This window comes from Mustela erminea, chromosome 21 (genome assembly GCF_009829155.1).
Source record: "Mustela erminea isolate mMusErm1 chromosome 21, mMusErm1.Pri, whole genome shotgun sequence".
NCBI classification, from domain to species: domain Eukaryota; kingdom Metazoa; phylum Chordata; class Mammalia; order Carnivora; family Mustelidae; genus Mustela; species Mustela erminea.
The window spans coordinates 17,455,945-17,473,818 of NC_045634.1; the positions used below are offsets into that span (position 1 = coordinate 17,455,945).

The 17,874-nt window shown below is 37.3% G+C and overlaps 1 protein-coding gene and 1 pseudogene across 3 annotated transcripts in view; one reads left to right on the top strand and one right to left on the bottom strand.

Moving 5' to 3' along the window:
• The window catches only part of MICU3 (mitochondrial calcium uptake family member 3), a 102,932-nt gene that overhangs the window by 70,952 nt on the left and 14,106 nt on the right, over window positions 1-17,874 (bottom strand). The gene's annotated exons all lie outside the window — the stretch shown is intronic.
• LOC116582031 lies at window positions 1,121-11,129 on the top strand (annotated as a pseudogene).

The window sequence follows — 17,874 nt, forward strand, 5'->3', positions numbered from 1 at the left end:
ATACAGCTTTTCAAAATTTGAATCAATAGTGGTAGTTACAACGTAAAAGTACTTTACTGTTGGAGAAAAAGATAAATACAAATATGGTTTGAAAGATGTTCATTTTAATAGATTACCCTCTTTCCTACATGAAGGATTGCAGGAGGGTACAGCAGTAGAGAGAAGAGAAGCCAGAACAGAAAAAGTAAGGGAAATAGAGCATATGATTTATTTGGCACAATCCTGAACCAAGACTCAGACTGTGGATATGAGCCAGGAATACAGGTGATACACAGTGGTTCATGCAGCAGGCAAACTGGCTTAAGACCATTATTAAAAGGGGAGGGTGTGTGTTGTGGTGAGTGGTGTATATTTTGTAAGACTGATGAATCACAGACCCGTACCCCTGAAACAAATAATACATTATATGTTAATAATAAGTTTTTAAAAGACCATTATTCAAAGACGAGATGAACGAGTACCAAATCAAGAGAAACCTGGATTCAGAAAGAAGAAATTTAGTCCCTGGAAAATGGGCATAAGGCCACTGGGGTGTAAGACAGGAACCCATAAGACAAGGACTAAATCACAGAGATCACTTCCATTAATAATGTCAAAAGTGGACAATTAGCCATCAAGCTCCTTTGTCTTAGTGTCTATGGTCAGGCTGAACCTACAGGTCTGCAGTTAGGTGAACTTTCATACCATAAGAATACAGGAGACCATGTAGCTGACAAAATTAATTTACCTTCATCAAAAAATAATCATTTCTTTCCTTTTCAGTGATCAAAGACTTCACCAATTAATCCTTTCTCTACTGTATTAGGATAAATTCCTCAATATAATGGCTCAAACATGAGCACGTTTCAAAAATGAACACAAAAATGGTGTTCATTTCTCTCTCATAAGAGTCCAGAGAGGACATTCTGGGAGTAGGGTTGAAGAGTGGGATCAGGGAACTCTGCTTCAGTGACTCAGGGTGATGCCACTATCAACTGAGGTGGGGAAGGGGGAGGGGGCATGCAAGAAGTTCATGTGATAAGCTTTTTATTGGACAGGACTCGAAGTGGTATAAATCACTTCTGCTCACATTCAGTTGAGGAGAACTTAGTCACATGGCCACACTTAAGTGCAAGGGATGATGGCAAAGGAAACACTGGGCATTTACAGCCCGAGGTATAGGGGGGAAGGGAAGAGATTATGGTCAAAAGCCTGCAGTCTTGTCATACCAACTTTGGGTATCAAGGACTCATGGAACATAAAGGACAAGGGAGAAAAGTCTTAGAATTATATGTATGTTTAACAAAGACCTGGAGAAATTTACTTCCAAAACAAACCACATATGTAGGATTGGAAGCCTTATGGGAGATAATACCTTCAAATCACATTCACGAATTTATCAGGAAATACTAAACTGCTATGATTCACCTAGGTTGAGTTCCACGCACTTTATCTTCTGCATTCCGTATCTCTTTCCAGTCTTAGATACCAGCCAGTATTGACTTGAAGTTTAATGTTTCCATTTGCACTCTCCTTAGCTCTGTTTTTCCAAATTTAGCAAAATGCTTCTGTATCTCTGACCTTTTCACAAAGCACTGCAGTGAGATTAAGAAAACACTGGGTCTGGTCCTCCATCCTTAAATGTTGAGAGATGTCCAGTGTAAACAGATGTTTTGTGTTCCACCTCCACAGACCTACCCACATTAGCTACGGGACGTTAAACAGTAACTACCATCCTACGGCTTAATTTATGAAATCTGAATTGAACCGTCTCTAGGGAAAAATATAAAGGTCTTCAAATTTTTGCTCTATAGTTCTAAAACTGAGTTCTTTCCAAACTAAATTTGATGACAGATTGTTATACTCAAAATATTTTTAAAAAGTCTAAAAACTCTAAATCTAAAATCCAACTAACATAGAAAAAAAATTACCTGAAAATTCATATATATAAACTTAAGTTTTATTTTTAACTTGTTTCAAATTTAAACAGCTTCATTTCTTTTGTTAACATAGTAAAATTCACTCTGAAAATAGTGTCATCAAACTTCAAAAAATGAAATTATACCATGTGTGCCTGACAAATATTAACTGTTAAATATAATGTAATTATGATTTCTTGGCTTCTTATAGGCATGTTCTAAGTAGATACGTTAAAATTTTTATAGTGTTATTTTTCACAGATTAGGAGACTACAGACATTTAAGTTTAAGGGAACGTATCACTGCAAAATTTTTAGATGTGGCAAATTTTGTGAAGGAAATGGAATTTTTCATTTCAAAAAGATCTTACACAACTGCTAAGAAAACTACCCAAGCATGGATCTTAGAGTTGGCACATAAATTACCTTTTAAATATAAGTGTAAGGCCACACATCAGGAAAATGAAATCACAGAAGTCTAGAGTTAAAGAAGAATTTAAGTTTGCCTTTTCAGTTTATTCCTCCTAGGAAATTACATTTTATACATTCTAAGAAATTATTTTATAAAAATTGCTTAACATTCTTTTCAAGTTTGCTAAAAATGTTTAGGGAATTTTCTTTCTAGCTCTAGAAAGCTCTTATCTTTTCTGTCTTACTGAAAAATTGTGAGCTACATTTTAATCTCAGTTTTCCTATTTATAAAAATGGAGAGTTTACATGGACATTAAAATTACAAATACAACTGTAAAACAAAATACATAATTTATTCATAAAAATAAGCAATGATCATTTTCAGGTAACTTTGTGGAACCTCTAAGTCATATTGACATGAACCAGATGAATGGTTTAAGAAGTGGGAGAAATAATAAACGCTACATATTTTAATTACCTCATCTTTCCAAAAGAAATAAAAATATTGTGTCAGTGCAATTATCTTCTTTGGAATTTCCAAACTCAGACCTTTGCAACTAGTACTTAGATGTTACTTCTTAAGGTAGTGAAACAAGGGCCTTCAGGCAACAGAGTACATCATTATCCTTCCTATGAATAACAGAAAGCGAAGGTTCACTGCCAAGGCACAGTCTCATGTTACCTCAGGTCAGCAATTTGAAAATTTACTCTGTGGTAAGGTCTGATTTTCCCAGGGAGGCAAGATTAAATGCCAGATAAAGGATTCACTACTTGACAATTAGAGAAACTGATGCCTACAAGCTGATAATACCCTAAAGAGGTAACTTGAAACAATTATATCAATTATCTAAACACTGTATAATGTATTAGCTTTTAGCAGGTGAGAAATAGAGCCATGAGAATGAAAAACAGAAGAAAGAAAAATAAAAATCATTTATATTAACCAACATTATTTTGATTACTTATCCTCATTAGCTTCTTTAAAAATTGTTTGATATTAAATCAAACTAACACTAATTTTAAAAATAAAGAATAATCAAGCATTTATTTGATTTCATGTGGGAAGCTGAGCATTTGTTATTATGTCCTACCTGATACTGGCAACCGGGCTAACATTTTTATAAAACACCGAAGAGCAAACACCTTTTAAATTTAGATTTTTATGTTATATTTTCTGGATAAGAATCTTATGAAATTCTGTTCACATCTATTTTTATTCTAGCTAAAAAGATGTTCACGGAAGTATTACACTTGGCTTTCTCAAATGGCTTCAGGCTCATTTACAAGCTTCTAAGAAGATAAAAGGGGTAACATTTTCTTTGCTTGTTGGGTGGTCGAAAGGTTACATATCAAATTCCAGTGTGGGAAAATCCCAAGTACTCTAGATGAAATGTTTTGATGCTAGGTAAATGTGTCCATTTGGAAATACATACAGTCTGAAGAGGAGCCAATAGTATTTCCCTGGCTGGGTTCAAATAGGAAAAAGAAGTTGTAAAATTAAAAAAAAAAAGTAACTGAAAAACTGATCACTTAGTCTCCACTTGTTACAGGAGTTTACATTATAAGATTCTTTACAAGTTTACAAAGTACTTCACAAATAACCACCTCAGTATTGATAGGAGGATGATGTGAGTAAAGGTTCTTTAGGGAGACAGTATATGTATTTCTAAGGAGGCAGTATGTGAAATGTGTATTTCATCTCTTCTTGCCTATTCAAAGCCTTTGCTCCAGAAATACCACCTTTGGCCTGCCTACCTCCCTCACTTTTTTCCCTCTCCTACTGAATACTCCCTTCAGCATACACATGCTGGCATTCCTCCAGCCTCAGAAGGCTTCCTGTCCTACTTCTGCATTTAGCTACTCTTCCCTTCTCCCCCACTTTGTCTCTTGCATTCATTTCCTGTCTCTGATTTCCTCTACCTCAGTAGGTTCTCCCCTCTACCACCCCACTAAAACTGCTTGCCAAGGTCATCGATGATCTCTTTGTTGCTAAATTCAAAGGTTAATTCTCAGTTTTCATCATACAGCATTTCACACAGTCAATAACTCTTTTAACCTTAAAATAATTTTCTCAGTTTCCAAGACTTCACTTTCCTGGTTTTCTTTTTACTCTTCTGGCATTCTTCGCACTTTTGCTGATACTTCTTTGCCAGTCCTCAGACCTTGTCTCTTTTAAAAATCTATAATTACTTCTTTGATGATCTCATCTGGCCTTTACATATTATAAGTATACTGACAAATACAAAATTTATACATCTAGCCTTCTGAAGTAGTATAAATTCCACAAAGCAGGAATTTTTAAGCGGTACACTTCAGTTTCCCCAGTTTCTTGCTTGTAGCAAGTGCTTCAATATTTGCTAAATAAATGAATGCATGAAGGTGGTTGAAAAACTTAGTACAATTATTAAATAATAATTCCTTTAAAAATTAAAGCATATTAAAAATAAAGAGGGGCACCTGAGTGACTCAGTGGGTTAAGCCTCTGCCTTCAGTGCAGGTCATGGTCTCAGGGTCCTGGGATCCAGCCCCCCATCTGGGCTCTCTGCTCAGCAGGGAACATGCTTCCCCCTCTCTCTCTGCCTGCCTCTCTGCCTACTTGTGATCTCTCTCTCTCTCTCTGTCAAATAAATAAATTAAATCTTTAAAACAAATCAAAAGCTATCTGGCATTAATGTAATTGACTTCAGAACTGTGGGATGGAGAAGGCAGTACAGTTACACATGTTCAGTAATTTGCCTTGTGTGTGTGTAACCACTTGTAGAAACAGGATGTATAACTTTCAAGCTACCATAGAGAGAGAAAAGAGAAAAAACAGGACTAATCTAATGTCAGGGCATAAAAAGAAAAAAATTACACATGTAATACAGCAAAAACAGATGTAGATATGTCAATAAATATGAGTGGGTTAGACTCATTAAAAAAGAGCAACTCATATTTTTAAGAAGCCATATAAACATTCCTTATAAGAGTCAGAGTTAGACACTGCCCACATGTATGAAAATGTACAAAATTAGGGCCAAAAGCATGAAATGGGACAAAGAAAAATTCACCAAGAAGACATTACACACATAAAACAAGACAACTTAAAATTATACGATGGAAAACCTGTTCAGAAAAATACAATTTGACCAATTCATAATCACAGCTGAGATGTCAATACAACTCTACTAGAAATGGGCAGATCAAATCTAGAAACCATGTAAGAAAAAGAATCTGTGTAACAAAACAAATAAGATGTTGATTTGTTTTTAATAAACAAAATGTATCAACTGACCATAGATTAGTCTTCACAAGAATATCAATAAGATAAAAATGTGGGAGTTATATAGGTTCAGAGAAATATTCACAGAATATTAGACAGTAGTGAATATAAATTTATCAGGAGTACTTATATCAATATAGATAAGTTTCTTAAATATAATACTAAATAAAAACATGGATTATAAAAGGATACTATCAAATAAGTATATATTATTCAGGGGTACACTCATTTGTAAAAAAAAATTATGAAAACATGCATGGGAATGATAAAAATCAAATTTAGAACCAGTGGTTATCTCTTTGGGGAAGAGAGAATTATGATAGAGGTATATATGTTGATGGTTTATTTTTTAAGCTGTCAGTGCGTATACAGCTCTGCATTATATTAATATCTATTTACTGTATTTTTGAAAGTTGGATATATGTTGTTTTTAAAAAAGAAATCACTCAGGTTTTATTCCTTGTCTCATATGGAAAAATGTTAAAATTTATCAACAAAGAAATGAACATGAAAAAGACCACTATGAAAAATTTGAGATACACTACTGTATTGTTAGAAATTCTTGGGTTAAAGAAGAAACAAAAACTGAGATTACAAAGTTTTTGAAAATAAGTGACACTTAGGGACTCACAACCAGCAATCTGTGTAATTTGGCCACTACTGACATGGGAAAATTAATATCCTCTAATATATTTTTTAAAAAATAAGAATTTAAAATAAATATATGTATTCAACTCAAGAAGCCAAAGAAAGGGATAAGATAAATTTGAAGAAAACAAAAGAGAATAATCAATAAAGATAAAAGCAGAAGTAAAAATAATAAAACAGTAAATGATTTTAATTTTTAAAAGTAGTACCTGAAAAGACCAATAAAATAGAAAAACCTCTACCAATCTGATTTTAAAAAAGAATTGAAAATGAAATAAACAACACTGAACATAAATTACAGTATATCCAGAGTTTGGGAGAGTACCCAATTATAAGACAAGAATCAGAAATCTAGAATATATTGATATAGTAACAATGTAATAATCAGTTTAAAGGCCAGAACAACAGGGACAGTATTGTCATATCTGTGTTACAAAGAAAATAATGTATATGTTTAAGTTTATAGGTCTGTAAATGAATTTTAAAGGCCTAAGATGAGAGAAAACATTTATGACCACAAAGTAAGAATAGGATTTAATTCTTACATATCCTAGAAATCAATAAATTTTTAAAAAATGGCAGAAGATATTAAAAGCCAAGTCCGAGGAAACTATAAACAAACAAAAAATTCTCTACTTCACCAGTAATCGTAGAAATGGAATTTCTAACAATCATGATAAATCATTTTTTCACACTCATGTTGGAAATAATTAAATTTGAAAGTATTAAAGGGGACACTAGAAGTCCATCATAATTGCTGACAGAAGTATATTTTGATGCAACCATTTTAAAGAACAATTCAGTGAAATAAGTCAAGCAGAGAGAGTCAGTTATCGTACGGTTTCACTTATTTGTGGAGCATAACAAATAGCATGGAGGACATGGGGAGATGGAGAGGAGAAGGGAGTTGAGGGAAACTGGAAGGGGAGGTGAACCATGAGAGACTATGGACTCTGAAAAACAATCTGAGGGTCTTGAAGGGGCGGGGGGGTGGGAGGTTGGGGGAACCAGGTGGTGGGTATTAGAGAGGGCACAGATTGCATGGAGCACTGGGTGTGGTGCAAAAACAATGAATACTGTTACGGTGAAAAAAAAAAAAAAAAAGAACAATTCAATAGCTGCTATTAAAACCCAGTACAATGCTAGAGACCTAGCATTGTAACATGTGCATCTACACAGAAACCTGGATATTCACTGCAGGACTATTTCTAACAGTGAAAAAAATAGAAACATTCAAAATTCCCATCAGTGAGATAATACTTAAATAAATTATGGCTCATCAGTGAGTAGTAGTCTGTGGCCATTAAAAAAATATGGTAGATCAAGAAGTGGTACTACCATAAGATTCACAAGACACACAGCTTGGTGGAAAAAAAGTTATGAAAGAATGGGTTAAAAAAAAAAAAAGACAGAAACTAAGGTCACACTTTAAAGAATCATAAATACACATGTATAGACTTTAAAAAAATAGTGGAATGCTGTATTATTTTTTAAAAAGCAAACAACACATATATTATTAGCCTCATTTTACAAAAGAGTTACTAGCCTAATCTAGAGTAGCCCTCACCATGGTCAGACAGATAGCAACTGAGTCTATGATCAAATCCAGTGTTCCTTCACATTACACAATTTGGCATTTTTGAATAAAAGTGCATTGGTTTGGGGGCACCTGGGTGGCTAAGTGGATTAAGCCACTGCCTTCGGCTCAGGTCATGGTCTCAGGGTCCTGGGATGGAGCCCCGCATCGGGCTCTCTGCTCGGCAGGGAGCCTGCTCCCCCCATCTCTCTGCTTGCCTCTCTGCCTACTTGTGATCTCCCTCTCTGTCCAAAAAAGAAAAAAAAAAAAAAAAAAGTGCATTAGTTTTGTAACCCTTCAGGCCTACCTTCAAATGCCAACTTCACCCCTTTCTAGTTAGGTAACCTTGGAAAAAATAATCTCTCTGAACTTTAGCATTTTCAACTATAAAAAATGGGCAAATAAATATTAACTCCACAAACTATAAAAATTAAATGAAAACTTAATGAGAATACCTCCTTCTCTGTCGGCCAATAGAATCGGTTCATCAAGAATGTCTATTCTGTTGATCAGCAAGGTCCAGAAATCGTCTTTGGCAGCTCAGCTCCATATATAAAGTTTGAGGTATCAAATGCCTCTGTGGTACTCTAAGTTGGGAGTTCTTTAAATGTGTCCATGATGATAAAACTGTTCCAACAGCCTGGCATTTCCTTGAGGCTCCCATCTGCCTCTACCACCTTTCTCTCAGTCTCCCTGGCTCAGTTCCGAACAGATTATATGGTATGTGGTGTTCTATTTATTTAAGAGTCATGGCTGACCCTTCATAACAAAAATCTCTAGCTATGCACTAAGGCACTGCCTTCTAGACCTGCCTACATGACTCCCAAGATAGTTTTTCTAGACTGCAACTGGAAGGAATAAGCATAACACATCATTAATAGTCTGGACTATTTTACCCTAAATGAATCACCTTGAACTTACCCAACTGAATTAGTTAGCTTAGGCGGCCATAACAAAACACCATGGACTGGATGGCTTAAACAATAGAAATGTACTTTCTCACAGTTCTAGATGCTACGAGTCCAAGATCAAGGTGTCAGCATATTAAGTTTCTGATGAGAGCTCTCTTTATGGCTTGCAGAGGGCACCTTCTTTCTATAACCTCACATGCTCTTTCCGCAGTGTGTTGGGCACATTAAGGAAGTGTGAGTGTGCTCCCTGATGGCTTTTCTGAAAGGACACTAATCCCATCACATCAGGAGTCTACCTTTAGGACCTCATTTAACCTTACGACTTCCTTAGAGATCCCATTTCCAAATACAGCCATTCTAGAGGTTAGAGATTTAATATATGAATTTTGAGGGGACACATTGAGTCCATAACACCAACCATTGAGTGACTCATCTGCCCTTTTCCTGGACTCATTCATATAGATCTTAAAAATGTTCTGGCAGGTCATTTCCCTCAAGCTGGAATTTTATTTTCTGGAAGAACTTGAAGGAGATTTTACTATTTACCCTCTCTTCTGGAGCCTTTATAAACAATCATTAAGTAAGATCAGTCCTGGAGTCCTTGGCCTACCTATCCCCCAGTGGCAGGGTTTCTGGCTTACCAGTCACAACTTGAAGTTCCCTGCCCACCATCTAGCCTTGGCCTACTTGCATCACAGTGGGGGATCTCCTGCATGCCAGGTCTATCCCATGGTTCCCTGTCTGTCAACAATGGCCTAACACACACCAGCAGGAGTTTCTAGGCTGCCAGTCCTAGCTTATGCCAGCCTCCCGCCCAGCAACTCTGGAGAAAAGCTCTAGCTGTGAATATACCTTTTCTAACAAGGCCTAAATCCCAACCTAGGGAGGAAGTTTGTTCTTTTCCTTAGGTTCTCTCCCTCAGCCCTAGGATAGTCTTTTGAATTTAATTCCTTCTTTGTAGCTAACCTCTTGTAAATTGTGAACAATTCTTCATATTGAACCTTATCTGTTCAAATTATTGTGTGGTTTCCAGAAGCCTGGACCCTGGCACAGAAGAGTTTGAGATGACTGTCACTGGGTGTTTCACAGTGCCCCAGGAACAAGCAGAACAGAGGTACACCAGAGTCAGAGAAGGAAGCCTCTTCCGCCTAGTGTCCCCGCTGCACACTCTACCAGCAAAAAAAAAAAAAAAAAAAAAAAATGTTTGCAAGTTCCAACACAGATTAAAAGAGGATGAAATGAAGGGTAGCTTTGAAACTGAGGCAATAGCCTGACACCTAGTATTGTAACCTTGCTGCTATCTGTACACAAAGTCCCTATTTAGGTACATTTTTTTTTTAAAGTTAACATATGCCACACCTTCCTATATGCCTGACCATTTTAAGCTCTCTTAATAATCCTTAATCAATCAAGCATCTGGTTAAGCATCTGCCTTCGGCTCCTGTCACGATCCCAGGGCTGCACTCCCCTCTTCTCTGCCTGCCACTCCCCCTGCTTGTGCCCTCTCTCTGACAAATAAATTAAAAAAAAAAAAATTAAAAAAAAAAATCCTGTAACATAGGGACCATTACTATCCCTACTTTACAGATGAGGGAAACAAGGCATGTAAATTTAATTAGCTTTGGCAGGGTTCTCGAGTAAAAGAGCTGAGATTCAGATCTAGGTATTCTGACTCCAAAGACCACACTCTCAATCACAATGCTATATTAACTTGTGTTTCTACTGCTAAGACAAAAACAAGTTTCAGAACTGAAGAGATCTGTCCTTTTTCTGGAGGCCACCTCTGCCACCAGTCCCACACGCCATTAGCGTGGCGCTGCTTCCTCTCGCACTCCTGGGTGCTGCTCTGAGCAGCGTCACCCTTTAGACTAGAAAGCTGGCGGGCACGGGGAAAGAAACAAAACAAGAAAGTGGAGGAGGTGCTAGAGGATGAGGAAGAAGAATACGTGATGTAAACATTTCCCGATCATCGAGTGGAGAAGGCAAAGTGGAGAATTAAGTGGAAGGGGTCCTCAGATGCGGACGACACTTGGGAGCCAGAAGAGAACCTGGGCTGCACTGACCTCACTGCCATTTCTACAGTCACAGAAAACACTACATGGGACAGAGAAATTATACAGGAAGGCAAGTGCAAAATTGACTGATTCTGAAAATAAAGCAGAGAACAAACCAAAGAAGAAAGAAGAGCCAGAAGAGCCATGAGACTCTGCCCAGGGTCTGGAGCTGGAGCAGATTAGTAGAGCTACAGACTCCAGGGAAGAGCTCATGTTCTTGATGAAGTGGAAAAAATATGATGAGGATGACCTGGTCCCTTCCAAGGAAGCCAATGTCAAGTGTCCACTGGGTCACATCCTTCTATGAGGAAAACTGATGTGGCATTCCCACCTCTTAGAGGACAATGACAAAAAAGATGACAAGAATTAACTCTCCTGAGTACCAGCCCCTGTCACCCCTGACTGTGGGTTTCACGTGGAGAGAGAAGGAGTTCTGCTTGTCTTGACACCACAGAGGAGGCTTGAGGAGATGTCCTTTGAAGAGCAGTACTCAGAGTCACCCAAAGGAATATAAAGCCTTTCCAGCTGTGCACTTTGCAGACTCATCCCAGGGGAGAGGAAGGAGGAGACGTGCTGCAAGGCAGCCCATTCTGTACTTTGGTCAGAAAAACAGAAGGCCTTCCATGAAGGACAAAACTTGCAGAATGCGAGTATAGGAGAACAAACGAGACTGCAGATCTTCAAACAGCATCTCTACAACGCACAGCCTGCTTTCCAAGTGTTAACTCTGCATTTTTACAGTGTAGCATGTATACAGTTTTGGAGGATCAGTGGCGTACCATTCAGGGGTAGCAGGGATAGGATAGGAAGGAAGGGAGACAGGAAACATCATTTTTGTTAAAACTTGGGGCCTGATGGTAAAACACTGGAACAACCTAATAGTGATTTGGTTTTATGTCCAGAATATTTTATCTTTAAGAAACATGTCACTGGCTACCTAAATGAAGACTGTGAGACTCTAAGAGCTGTGAAGACCTGAAACTTCTTTTTTTGTTGTTGTGTTTTGTTAGTTACCATACAGTGCATCATTAGTCTTGGATGTAGTGTTCCATTATTCATTGTTTGAGTAGAACACCCAGGGCTCCATGCAATCGGTGCCCTCCTTAATACTTGTCAAGGTGTCCCCTGCCTGAGCTTAATGCTGTTCCCAACAAAGGGCTATGCCAGTTAGTAAGTCAGGAGGGACAGTTTTATTGGAACATACACCAGGCAATTGTTCTTAGAAGCACTAATCCTTGACGTTGATAAAACCCTTTTTTAATTTCAATTATAAAGTTTTAAATATCAGCTTGTTCATCCAAGCAAATCGCTGAGGTATTTGTGGAGGGGAAGAGTGTGGAATAGAAGGTGGGAGAGTAGGGAAAGAAAGGCCCGTGCTCTTAGGATGGAAAGCCCTTGGAGCCGCTCTCCTTTTTGAACTTTGAACCCTGAAACCATTGGTACCGGCACTGACAGCACAAGTTCACAGAACAGTTTAAGGGCTGAAGGATTTCAAAAGCCCTAGACTCAGGAGATTAATCTTTTATACTGGGACAGTGGCTCGCTTTAAAACACCAAGAAAATTTCTTTCTAATCCTAGGAATTACCTAATACCCAAAATGCTGTCTTGAAGCATAAGATCCATCAGTTCTTGACATTGTCTAGACCTGTACCTAAAAGTCCATTGTCAAATCTTTTTAGGCATGTGTTAGGCATCTGTGAAAACTTCATTTAAATGTAAACTTTGTACCACATTATCAGTTTTGGTCTTAAAACTACAGATTAAAAAAAAAAAACTGAAGAGAAACTCTATTAGAGGCTAAAGTTCTTTAATATTCCTATTAAAAAAGACAGCACACTTAGATAGCATTTATCTGAAGGAAACAATAAACAAATATGTCAAAATGTTAACAAATAGTAATTCTGAATGCTGGACACAGTTCACCCTTAAACAGAGGTTTGAACTGCACGGGTCCATTGATCCATGGATTTCTTTTTCAATAAATACAGTACAGTACTATAAATATATTTTCTCTGCCTTATGATCTTCTTAATAATATTTTCTTTTCTCTAGCTTATCTTGTTGTGAGAATAAAATAAGGTGTACGTATATTGTAATAATTTGCATATAATACATATTATATACATAAAAAACAGGTGTTTATATTATCAGTAAGGCTTCTGGTATACAGTAAGCTATTAATAGTTATGTTGAGGGGGACTCAAAAAGTTATATGTGGATTTTTGACTGCACAGGGGGTTGGTGTCCATAATCCTACATTATTCAAGGGTCAGCTGTATAATCTTACATATCTTTTAAATTTGACAAAAACAACTTTAAAAGGGCATGTAAGCAAGGAGCACTATTTAAAGGTATATAATCTTGGGGTGTCTGGGTGGCTCAGTGGGTTAAGCCTCTGTCTTCGGCTCGGGTCGTGGTCCTGTTGGGGTCCTGGGATTGAGCCCCGCATCGGGCTCTCCGCTAAGCAGGGAGTGTGCTTCCCCACCCCGCCCGCTGCCTGCCTCTCTGTCTACTTGTGATCTCTGTCAAAAAAAAAAAGTATATAATCTTAAAAACTATTCAGTTTTTCAGTTGTAGAAATTATTACTGAAAAGGATAAACAAGTTTTAAAAATCATTTAATATTACCTAGTTTTGGCACTTTATTCCCACTACATTGACATTTGACTTTCAGAAAGAACATAAATGTCCCTGAATTTAAAATGAATGAAAGTTGAGAAGGCATTATCGGGAACAAAGTTTATAAAGACAGATGGTGGCAGAACCCCAAAACTGAAACTCTCTACACACCCTATCTCATTTGAGATAGAAACATTTTTAAAGGCATAATTAATATGAACACTCTAACTTTGTTCTGAAGGTTTTCTACTTAGAGAATTTTATGTGGGGATTCAGTTTCATTATCTAAGGAAGTCTGAAACATTCCCATCTAGAAAGTTACCAGTGAAGGAAGACAAAAAAGCTGATGCTCAAAGAAACAGACTAAGTTCTTCTCTATCTCCAAATACAGAACTATGCAGTGTTTATTTGCAGGAACCATCGCAAGCTCATAAATTTCTAGCAGATTACAGAGTGTATACCTGGTGAGTAGGTCTTGATTAGGCTCAAAGAGGTAGAAGTTGCAGAGATTAGGCCAATGAATTTCTCCTACCACAAGGAAACCTGTAAGACTTGAGGTAGGAAAGCAGATTCTCCTTCAGTTTCATCAGTGCAGTAAGATTATTTTTGCAGACTGAAATTTACTTAGATTACCTGAGGACAATATAAAATCTACACATTCCATATGATATACATACCGAAGGCAGAGGCTTTAACCCACTGAGCCACCCAGGCGTCCTGGAGTTATCAGTTCTTATAATGAGAATTAGAAAGTTAAGGATATGATGTCTGAAGTAGTTGGTGGTACAAAAATATATTAATTATAGGAGTGCCTGGGTGGCTCAGTGGGTTAAAGCCTCTGCCTTTGGCTCGGGTCATGATTCCAGGGTCCTGGGATTAAGCCCCACATCAGGCTCTTTGCTCAGCAGGGAGCCTCCTTCTCTGTCTCTTTCTGCCTGTCTCTCTGCCTACTTGTGATCTCTGTCTGTCAAATAAATAAAATCTTTAAAAAAAACCCCAAAAAATATATAGATTAATTATATTAATGAAGTCACTCTTCTTCCTAGGCATACAGCTAGAGTATACTTCCCAGTATCTCTGGCACATAGATGTGACCATATGACTCAGTTTAGAAAATGTAAGAGGAATGGCAGTGATGCCTGGCCCATAAAATCTTGCCACAAGAAGGCTCCTTCTATGCTTCATCACCCCTTTTTGGCTAACTGGTATGGTGACACCCTGAGTAACCTTAGAAGCCACTTGCTGAAGATGGCAGAGTCACCATCATTCTGATGCCTGAATGACAAGCAATGGAGGAGAGCCACGTGCAGGCGTTTTCCTATCAACCCTACACAACCCGAGAATTCTTACATAAACAATAAGTAAGCTTTTATCAGGTTAATCCACTGAAACTTGAGGGTCTATGTGTTACTACAAACTAGCTTATTCTGGGCGGCTGGGTAGGTCAGTTGGTTATGCCTTTGGCTCAGGTCATGATCCTGGAGGCCAGGTTCGAACCCCACATTGGTTCCCTGCTCCTTCTGCTCGCACACACATGCTTGCTCGCTTGCTCTCTCACTCACTCTCTCTCAAATAAACAAAAAACCTTTAAAACTAGCCTACCCTAACAAAATCATATTTGAATCTAATTCTGTATATAAAATTGACCTGAATCTTAGAAATGATGTGAATGACTTAACAAGAAGCAGAAAATGAAAGCTTATAATTAATCTGGTGTTACCTTTTTTTTAAAGATTTTATTTATTTATCTATTTAGAGAGAGACAACAAACAAGTGGGGGGGTCAGAGGAAAAGGGAAAGAGAATCTCAAGCAGACTCCTCGCTGAGCACAGAGCCCAACATGGCATTGGATCCCATGATCCTGAGATCATGACCTAAGCTGAAATCAAGAGTCAGGTGTTTAACTGACTGAGTCACAAAGGTGCACCAACAATCTGGTATATCTTTCTGGAGAAGAGTACACTGTAGGACTGTGATATATTCTAAAAATTAAGGAAAACCTATCCAAAGATTTTATGTGGCTAAGGGTAGAATGTTTATTTTTTCAAAACTCTTTTCATCAGTAGAAACTGGCCTTAAATATACTCCCAAGTTTAACATTCTTTTTTTTTTTTTAAAGATTTTTATTCATTTATTTGATAGACAGAGAGAGATCACAAGTAGGCAGAGAGGCAGGCAGAGAGAGAGGGGGAAGCAGGCTCCCCGCTGAGCAGAGAGCCCGATGTGGGGCTCGATCCCAGGACCCCGAGATCATGACCCGAGCCGAAGGCAGAGGCTTAAACCACTGAGCCACCCAGGCGCCCCCCAAGTTTAACATTCTTATGGAACTAAATAAATGTGGTCAGCTGTCTTTTATCAATCAATTTTATTTATTTTTAAATTTATTTTTATACTTTTGTCACTGAGACGATGAAGGTACTCTGCTCTTCTCTGCCACCAACTTCACCTAGGCACCAGTATCTGCCAAATAAATTCTTGATCACTGACGCTGATGAAGGTAAATATGCCCTGGTTATACCACTTAACCACCTTGCCAACGGCAACTTGTACGCGCTCCTATTCACTTTTAAAGAGGACTTTGAGACATAACTCATGGTTTTCCTCATCACCCCAAATCATGTTAGAGAGAATGTCAGCATTCAATCTCATCCATCTAACAACTTAGCCTCAAAGCTCTCTGACTTCCCAACTTCAAAACTCAAGAAAAAAATTCTATCTCTACATAACATTATCACCAAGAACTGCTCCATCTCTTAGGCTACTGGGTACTGCTGGAGAAAAATTATGGACTCCAAACTCCTTCTCTAGTTTTGCAGGAATATACCTTTATTCCTATGGAACTAGGACTGTGGGAAAGATAAAGGCAAATTTAGTTCTGAGGAAGTAATAAACTGAGCAAATTTACTTCTGATCATTTTCTCTGTGAAAATGGAGGTCATTTGCTTGAGACAGAACAAAATGAGGTGTGCTACAAAGTAGCTGTTGTAGGGTTAGAAATGGAGGTGTGGGGACATCTTTAAAGATTGTTAAACATGTCTCCTTGTCACAGGTTTCTGTTTCCTAAGAGTTTATACCTAGATAGAACTTCTGAATTATTAGACATGTGAATCTTCAATTTCCTATATAATGTCAAACTGTTTTCCAAAGATCTGTACTCCTACCAACAGAGTATGAGAATTTTTGTTGCCAAAAGTTATTGTCAATTTTTTAAAAATTTCACCAATCTAATTGCTAAGAAATGGTTCTTCATTATGGTTATAATTGATTTCCCTATTATTAATAATGTTGATCATCTTTTCATGTGTTTGGTCTTCTGAGTATTTTTCCCTTAAATGGCCTGTTCAAACCTCCTGTCCATTTTTCTATTGTGTCATCTTTTCTAAAAAATGATTTGCAGGGCACCTGGGTGGCTTAGTTGGTTAAGCATCTGCCTTCAGCTCAGGTCATGATTCCAGGGTCCCAGAATCAAGTCCCACGTCAGGCTCCCTGCTCAGCGGGGAATCTACTCCTCCTTCTCCCTCTGTCCCTCCCCCAGCTCAGGCTCTCTCTCAAATAAATAAATAAAATCTTTAAAAAAATAAATAAAAAATAAAAAATGATTTGCAGATCATTGCCATTTATTTTGGATATTCTTTGCAAGTGCTATGTATTATTAGTATCTTCTGGCATTCCAAGACTTCTATTTTATTAGATATTTTTGTTTAATGAAGTGAAATGTAGCAGTATCTCCCATTCTGGATTATGCTATTTGTTTTGTTTTGCAAATCCTCCCCCAACCTAGGGCCAAAGTTTTACCATCATATATATTCCTCTATGTATCTTGAGGTGTTTTTTTTTAAAATCACATTTAGGATTCTAATCGACCTCTATTATTATGGCATGAGGCAGACATCTAATTTTATTTTTGTTTCCCACATAGAACACTTCACCTTTAATCAAGCCTTATTGTCTTCCATATCACTGTAGCTCAATATTTGAGGACCACCTTATTTAAACTCCTTTCAGCTCAGTAATAATTACTATTTTTGTTGTAGTATGTAGTCAATGTTTAAGAATTACTTCATTTTTTTTTTACCAACTTTGTATTCACCATTCCTTCTTGAATTTCAACCTTCATTTTATGATCATGTCTTCCTCATATCCATTCTTTAGTAATTCTTTTAACAATGATCTGAAGCTGTCCCAATCTTATAAAAATGAATTTATTTTATCCTCATTCCTAAATGACAATTTACCTAGGTACAGAAATCTAAGATAGCAATTACATTCTCTCAGCATTTTGAAGACATATAATACTGTCTTCTGAATTCTATCTATTGTCACTAATTAGTCTTCAATCAGACCAGCTACTATTCCTTTGTACAAATCTGGCCTGCTTCTCTTTATCTTTGATTTTAGTTTTACTACAATCAGGCTAACTACAGATTTATTATTATTTATCCCATCCAGGACAGTTTTTACTTCCTAAATCTGGGGATTAACATCTTTGGTCCTTT